The sequence below is a fragment of the Seriola lalandi genome, unplaced genomic scaffold, assembly GCF_002814215.2.
Source record: "Seriola lalandi dorsalis isolate HSWRI2012SDOR001 ecotype SW California unplaced genomic scaffold, Sedor1 jcf7180002054362, whole genome shotgun sequence".
Lineage (NCBI taxonomy): Eukaryota > Metazoa > Chordata > Actinopteri > Carangiformes > Carangidae > Seriola > Seriola lalandi.
The window spans coordinates 143,787-152,429 of record NW_019524915.1 but is presented as its reverse complement, the minus strand read 5'-3'; the positions used below and the strand labels follow the sequence as shown (position 1 = coordinate 152,429).

At 43.1% G+C, this 8,643-nt stretch overlaps 1 protein-coding gene across 3 annotated transcripts in view; it reads right to left on the bottom strand.

Annotated features, from left to right (window-relative positions):
* The window catches only part of LOC111656659 (RNA binding protein fox-1 homolog 3-like), a 332,987-nt gene that overhangs the window by 214,092 nt on the left and 110,252 nt on the right, over positions 1-8,643 (bottom strand). The gene's annotated exons all lie outside the window — the stretch shown is intronic.

Genomic DNA, 8,643 nt, shown 5'->3' with positions numbered 1-8,643 from the left:
CACCCCACCCCACCCTTCAGGACCATACTGCCCCTCAGATAAACCCACTCAGCTCCAGCAGCAAAGCACAAAAGGATGTGGGAAGACTGTGGCAGGTGTCCCAAAAACAGAGTGGACACACTCGCATGACAAAATATTTTGCTGATACAAACACAAGGCAGAGAAAAAGAAGAACATGTAGGTGCAAAGTTACACACCGACATCCAATACAAGCTCAAAAAAAAAAAGAAAAGAAAAGAAAGAAATCCAAGAAGTGTGTTCAATACTTCCTCCAGATTTCTATTTTTGTCAGTATGGAAAAGCCTCCGATACAGAAGTTGGGCCGTCTCAGGACACAGAGAAAATCCTCACTCAATAGTAAAGGAACTAACACCGAAGCACTAACGACACCTTTCAGCCTCTTCTAACTCATAGTTTTGGTATTCAGTCTACGGTTCAGTCTCCCCGCTTTCATCCAGCTCGTTCTCCCGCAACAGCAGGCAGCTGTTCACAGCAAACAGCAACAGTTTGCTAACATGTTCGTCATCACAAATTTATAAGTTGAAAACATGTTTGGGGGTGTGCATCTGTTATAGCTGGTTGTGAAAAATAATGACTGCGGCTTCGACATTAATAAAAACAATATTCTAACTACCACTGCTGATACTAATAATATTAGCATCACTTTCAGATTCCACTCAGTAAATTACTTCAGTTCCCCCGGTGGTGCAGTTGTCAGGGATCATGTTATTTATTGGGTACTGTAGTGTGGCGGTTATCCTGTCTCCTTCCCATGTTAAAGGCTGTGAGGTCAACACCAAGTGGAACCACCTTTTCCTATAATTTCCTGATATGGGATCCGTTTATCTTATCTTGAACTAAGAACTTCCCCTCGCAATATTAATCACTAAACAGGCCTGTAATTCATTTATTTTTGTTTTCAGTTGGTGTTTAATCAGCCCACGTTTAAAAAATGTCCATCACAGTTTCCCATAGTCCAAGCTCAATTCAATTTATAATAGGATAAAAAAAAAAAAAAAAGCAGCTAATCCTCACATTTGAGAAGCTGGAGCCAGAGGATGTGTTGTTATACATCTATTTGTTTCTGCTGCCATTCAACTAAAGAATTACTTCACTATCAATAAATATTCTGTCAAACAGACTGTATTTTCCTTTATCACATTAGGTGTGGGGCACACGGCCCGGATCAGATCTGACTCATAATAAAAGTCCAGCAGTGAGCCAATACAGGCGCAGAGGAAGACCAGCACACTGACACAAACACACTCGTGCCTGCCGAGTGACAGAGGAGCGGGATCTGTCGAGGAGACGTTGCCTTGGCCTCAGAAGATGGCTTCCCCTCCAGAGCCACAGGAGACAGGAGACTCAGCGCTGGCTGGCTTCGGGTTAGCTCCATTTGGCAACCAGCAGGCCGAGCTGGCCTCGACGTGCTCACAAATGAGTGTGGAAGGAAAAGGTGATGATGTGTGCGCGGCGGCAAAGCCAGTGGAGTCATTATGAGAATCCATCATGACTTATTATCACCATAACTGATCATATTGTACACACGCATGGTTGTACTGTTCTTGGATGACAGCCTCTTATTTTCTCGGTACAAGCGCTGATAGAAATGAGAGGCTTGTTGTTGCCGCCGCCCCCGCAGCACCCAACCCTGGCCCGATCATGAGATACATGCAGTAAAACTGCACGCCTGCTCATTTGATGACAATGACCTCCCCGACTCAGCCGCCTATTTTCAGGGAGCTTTCAGGAAGTGTCTTTTTGACAGGCTGACACGCTGCTGTGCCTTGTCGTGAAAGACAATTCCAATCAGAGCTTCATTCAGATAGCGCCATTCAGAAAACAGGAACAATGGAATAACTGAAGTCTATCATGTTCTGCCATGTAAAACAACCTTTGGGCTAATTGTTCCCAATTAGGTGGCTGACACAAAGGGAGGCTGACAAGCACACAGGTGCCTGTCTGGCTGACTGTCTCTCAGAGGGGTATATCCTAGCTATTTAGCTTTGTTAGCTTCACACGGCTCTCAATGCGTCTCTGCACATCAAACCAGAGCCTGGGAAATAAACAGAAGTGGTGTGATTTATAATGAAACAAAAAGAGGAGGGAGAGGGGAGGCAGCAAGGATTTTTTTTTTCTTTCTTTCTTTCTGTTTTTTTTTTTTTCCAAAACATGTTGATGGAGCAGAGTGAATTATTCAGGGTGTGAGTCTGACTCTCTCTGGGATGCAGCTGTAATGTGCAGCACATTAGCTCCAGGGCTCAGTAAAAGTTTGTGGTGGACGAAAAGTGTGGAAGTAACTCGGCTGAAGAACTGCACTGTACTTTACACAGCGTCTTGCCCTATCTTACAGCACCTTACAACACTATCTTACAGTGTGCAGAACTGACAGACTCGTCAATTTACGGACTAATACTTAATATCATCTTCTAAAAATGCAGTAGTTTTCCATAGTTATGTTAAAAAATTAGCTGTTGGGCTCTACTACTACTACTACACCCCCATCCCTGACCTCCCATTGTCTGTGCATTGTGTAAACTCTGTCGCATCCAAATGTACATTAAATACAGAGCAAGACACTCTGTACTGTTCGAAAGGTTTTCAATGTCAGTTCGTTTGTGGTGGTTTGATTGAACGCAACTTTATTAATTTACTCCCTCTCCCTACTTCATTAGGCTCCGCCCAACCCTTCAACCACATCCTCCCTCGTCGCGTTCGCTGTCTCGTGCTAACGCGGGAATCGGGAGTTTAATAGCCTGTGGGTCGGGCCACACCGACGTCTTCCAGCAGCTAAAACTAGCTCAAAGCTTCAGTGTGTTGGTGTATTGATTGACAGCCGTGAACTACCATCCCTGATTCAGGTGTCTTCTGACCTGTTGGAAGGGCGAGGCTCACCCTTTCCTCTGTCTCTGACAGGAATACACCTTTCTACAGATTAGAAAGCTTTGGAGTTCTCATATGTTAGCTATTTATGAGCTTTTTCACCCTGACAGAAACCAGACAGATTCCTCGTCTTTGCGTATTTGTCCACAACATGATGACTAACAGATAACGAACAGCTGTTGAATATTTTGCTGTTTGAAAAGTCAGAGCAGTAGAACTCTCCTCCATCCTCTCCTCAAAAAACTTCCACCTCTAGCATCTCCTGATTTGAATATTGACTTGACATGATGAGACCTTCCCCTTGAATCTGCTCAGGAGACACAAACTGGTGCCATTCATCACTAAAGTGAAGATATAAAAGGAAGGCTGACATCTAAATGATTCCTCCCAATCCCCCATATTTCACAGGAGGCCTACTAATATGAGTGTTGACATTTAAATGAACATTCTCATCTATGGGAAGGTCTAATTTGATCAATGCAAAAATCCAAAAAGAGGAACCCCCCCTCCTCCTCCATCGCCCACCTGCGCACACACGCATACACATTCACACTCACACACAGTGATGTGAATCTCCCTGTACATCCGTCACCTTCATGAAAGGAGACCTCCCGGTGACCTGGCCGCCATAAAGACAAGTCACTGCTCACCGTTTCACTGCAGGCTGCCTGCATCTGAGCCTCATCCGCCACCAACGCCGCTTTCATCCAACATGGTTGCAGGCAGCGGGGGGAACACACAATTCAGCGGCTTCACAGAGACATGAGACGGCAAACAGAGACACAGAGATACGAACAAAACCCCCGTTGCATGGCAGCGTTGACAGAGATAAAGATCCTCGTATTTTGCAATAAGTCCCCCCCCCCCCCCCCCCCCACCCCCTTCCTAAAAAACAAAACCAGCAGCAAAAATCTCAGGTTTGATCCCAAAAGGTGTTACGTTTGATTTAACGAGGCCAGTGAGTTACTCCAACTGCACGGGAAATGATGAAATCTCATGACAATGTCATTCATGATGCACAGAGAAGAAGCAACAAGAAGCAACACACTAGGGAAGATTAACAGAGCGAAATCATACAGAGTTAGGAATCGAAACGATACACGGCGCTTAAATCATCCGCATTATTCAGACTTTGAATTTTCTCTCAGATTTCAATCAAGCCTCTCTCTCTCTCTCTCTCTCTCTTCCGTTTTATTATTGGTAATGTTGTTGTGTGGCAATTGGTCCTTGAAACCCTGAACTTCATGTGCTCAGTGTAGTATAAAAGAACAGCTTATGTAAATACCGCCTTTCTAGGTCACAAAGTGATTCACAATAAGAGACAGATGCAACACTTTTTTTTTCACCTTTTAACCAAGTATCACAGATAAACATCCTGGCGGTGCTGTGACGGAGGCGTCCAGAGGATTATAGATACACAATATATTACTATTATATTATATATACTATATTACAATGCATTATTATACGAATTATAAGTATATATGAAACGGAAGAGAGACTAACTTATTTGTGATAAACAACAGTGGCAACAATTTACTCTACATCCCCCACATTTACTTGTACTGTACTTTCCAGCATCTGTATATTGTACTTTTGACACCACATTTCTGTGAAGTACTCTTACTTTGAAGAAGAGCTTTCAGTGAATGAATTGTATTTTATTTTGAAATGTGATCGGTCATACGCTGTGTTCATCACAGGAGAAAAAACAATCACAGCCAACTCCTCCACTGTCAGTCATGTTTGAACCTGTCAGTGTCCTAACCATGGCCGCCTTAAAGATGAGGCAGGAGATTCTTCAGCAGAGCAACCACGGCCTTATCTCAAGTCCAGGATTCCCTTTGTTTTAAATGTTTGCTGTGTTGGCTAAAAAAAAGGAAAAAAAAGGGCTATTTCTATAGTCTTTGTATCATATTCTACAAGCTGTTTATTCTACAGGTTCTAGAGTCAGTCAGTCATTCAGTCAGTTGTTTCAGAGTCATTAGGTTCTGTAAATGCTCTGTGGAACAACAGAACAACGTGTTTATAAAAAATCATAAACAGCGTCCTTTTAATAAATGACCTATACTATGATGTAGATGAAGGCTGCTGTATAAACAGATAATTAATTATTATATAGTAAAACACAGTTGTAACAATATGAAACATCTCCTCACATGTTCTACTATATATTTTGTGTTCCAAGCTAGCTATGAAATATTTATATACTGCTTATAACTGCTAAATGTGGGGACTGAAAGTGTTACACAAGAATAAGCAGCAAACTTGCGGAGTCTTTGTGCTCAATCAGATTTTCAAATTCAGTTCTTTTAAAAATCAACACTAATGAACTTTTGAATAAATACACAGTAACTCATAAAATGTTTTAAAAACTAAAAAGGCACAAAACTAAAATGATAAATCAATATAAATTTCCTGTGTATGAAATAATGAAGAGGGAAACGCAGGAATCTTTATGTACATTTAAGGCCTGTATGGTAAATATAACATGTAACTGCTACCAGATAACACAGCCTCACCTCACATACAGCCAGCACTTAGAAGCATTTCTGAGGCACACACACACACACACACACACACACACACACACACACACACACAAACAGACCCACATGCACTCAGACACACACATCAATCGACGGCATATCAACACCCACTGTGGCCTCCCGCCTGCTTATGAGAATGTGTCACCTCTTGTGGCACCCGGAGCAGATAGCAGGAGGCCGAACCAGAGTGTTTAACTCGGGCTCCGGTGAATGGCTGTAGGTCACCACTGTATCATCTCCCCACTGCACACACACACACACACACACACAGGGGCTGCCAGGTGGCTTTTATTTGACTTTAATGTGGAGAAATATTAGATTTTTCCTGGGCAGGCTAAATCCTTCCCCTGGGCTCCCAGATAGCCCTGCAAAACCGTACACAGAAGACGGGTCAATAAGAGCCCTGATGCCAAATCTCCTTAAACTCGCTCTTTATTCATGAATATGTGCTGAAACAATCTTTTGGAGGTATTAGGGAGTTTGTGAACAGAGTACGGGCCTCTCTAATCCACTTTACTTAACACTTTGGACAGAAATTTAAACATGCTCACTACTGCACTTTAAGCCCGTAAAGAGGACGGATGATGTGCCACCTTCAGCTGGTCCGACTGCGGAGGCGACATTTTCACTTTTTTTAATTATCACTGTGTTATTGTGGAAGTAATGAGACCACCTCCTGTAGGTGTAATTACTGCAAACAAATGAGATGATTCTGGGCTTTTTTTTTTTCTCTAATGCAGAAGATACTGTTATTCTGAGTTTTGTTTAATAGCATTCATTTTAATGTAGGAGATAAACATTTAAATTCTCTCTCAGCCCTTTTGCTGCTCCCGCTCTGTCCGGGGGAAATGCTTTGAAACGCAGCACCGCTCATTTTTCTCAGCCCTTCACAGTTCTCCAGCTGCTTCAGATTCCAGCTGTTGGGCTGAAATCGATTCTCACCTGTTGTTTTCTGAGCTAAAAATCTTGTACAGGAAATTTAGCTTGCAGGATTTAGGTTTGTTTCCGCAACACTATCACATTGTAAAATGTGGAGGAGGACGCCAATCTTTGTTACAATTGTCTTTTTAAAAAATTTTTTTAAGTTTGTTTAATTACACTCGTGAGTCAAAATTCCCGCAGTAACGAGTTCATTTCAAAATAATGCATGTACCTTTTAGCAGGGTTTTTTTTTCAGGGTAATCTGTGCATATTCCCTCACATTACAGCTTTAGCCACAGGTTTTGTTTTATCAGAGAACCGTTACTGCCATTAAATCAAATATGGAGCTGTCATCAGCACCAGGGAACGAAAAGAGATTTGGAACAGCAGTAGTAAATAAAGAAAATAAAGAGATCCAGGCCTGAAGTATTACTCTACAACCTGTACAGGTGCAACTCTGTCTGTCACACTGTTGTTCAAACTATAACCGGATCATGGAGGCTCTCATGCAGCTCTATACTGAGCCACACAGGAAGTGTCACATTAAGCTTGTCTTTCAACAGCCACCATGGCATTCGGCCTTCACTAAGATAATGAGAAATACTGAACACTGCAGGTCAAAAACATCACAGTTTCAACCTCAACAACAGAACACTCGCAGACTACAGTTTAAATTTAAAGCTGCACGAATCATTAGTCTGAACGTGAACGGGGCCTCAGTTCTCCTCGGCTCTATCGAACATTTTAGAGTCTGTTAGCGCATCGTGCTCTCATCAACCCCCGTTTCCAGCTCGTCCTATCCAGCGCTGAACAGCAGAGGGACAGTGAAGCGGGAGGAACGTGCGGCAGCGGTAGATGTGCCAGATGTTTTTCTCAGGAGTTGGTGGAAGCAAAAACGGAGCTAAAAGCAGAGTGAATATTGGATTTAAGTAAACTATCTTCGTGGATGATGCAACTTAATAATGTGATAATATGTCAATGTGGCATTTCGCTGTCACCAATTAATCAAATAAATAAATAAATAAGTGAATGAATGATTGAATGCAGCTTTAGGCTGTAAATAAAGTACACAGTTTGTGTGTTGTCACCAGTTATCACCAAATCAAATACAAGCATAGTTCTAATAGCTACCGGCTAATAAAAGAACATAATGTTCTGTTATTTCTACAACATTCTTGACTGATTCCAATGGATTTTTCAAGGCCATTGCGTAATACAAATGTAATATTGTTTTCAGAGAAAAAAAAAAGAAGCTCAGACTGTGCCAAAAAGCAGAACGGCAGCATATGTCAATTTACTAATGGTTTATCCAACAGACTTGGTCGGCCCATCCCCCAACAAACACACACTCAGCCTCTAAACGGCCTGGAAGACAAGCACATCGACACAGTGGAACATTAATTAAGCTGGAGCGTGTGCACGGCGCGGCTTTCTGATGTACGCAATATGACAGAGGTGTGTGGGGGGTGTGGCTGCTTCTGAGAGTGTGTGTCTGTGGATAGGATGCACATATGGGAGTGGGTTTGTCTGCTTCGCCCCACAGAATGACCCATGAAATACAAATACACACTCATACTTATACACACACGCGCGTGTGCAGAGAAATCCTGAAGATTAGTGATCGTACTCCATGACCTCGTGACTCTGATGCCCCACCCCCTTCCTCTCGCTCTCTCTTTCTCCATCAGCCAGCGCGATGCATCTTTTCCCCGTGTTTTACACTCATAATAAAATGCTCCATCCTGCTCCTACACACTCCTCCTCCCCCTCCACACGTTCTCCTAATGAGATAAATTAGCGCCTTGCAACAGATGCATGGAATATACACTAATGGCCACCATCTGTCACTCATCTCAGGGAGATGGAGTGAGAACGCGGCGCTAAATCCGATCACAAGCCCCTGGCAGAGCCCCACCACGGTGAGGAGGAGGAGGAGGAGGAGGGAGGGAGGGAGGGAGGAAGACACACAAAGACAGAGAGAGAGAGAGAGGAAGACAAAAAAAGGGAGAGATAAAGAGTAGAGTACAGAGCGAGGAGGGGGTGGCAGTGTGGGGGTTTTAGGTGCAGACCGGACCGCGGTGCAGTACAGTAAGTGGTGGAGAGGCGTTGGAGCTGCAGTACAGCAGGTTAGAACTGGTGGTGATTCAGCACGCACAAGATTTTCAGAAGTGTCCAAAGGGGGTTTGTTCAACTCCCTCTGGTCAACGATAACAAAAATTACAAAACACTTTGTTTTTTATATCTTGTGACTGCGTTCCTCTTTAACTGGGTGACTTTCTGAAGTGAATGA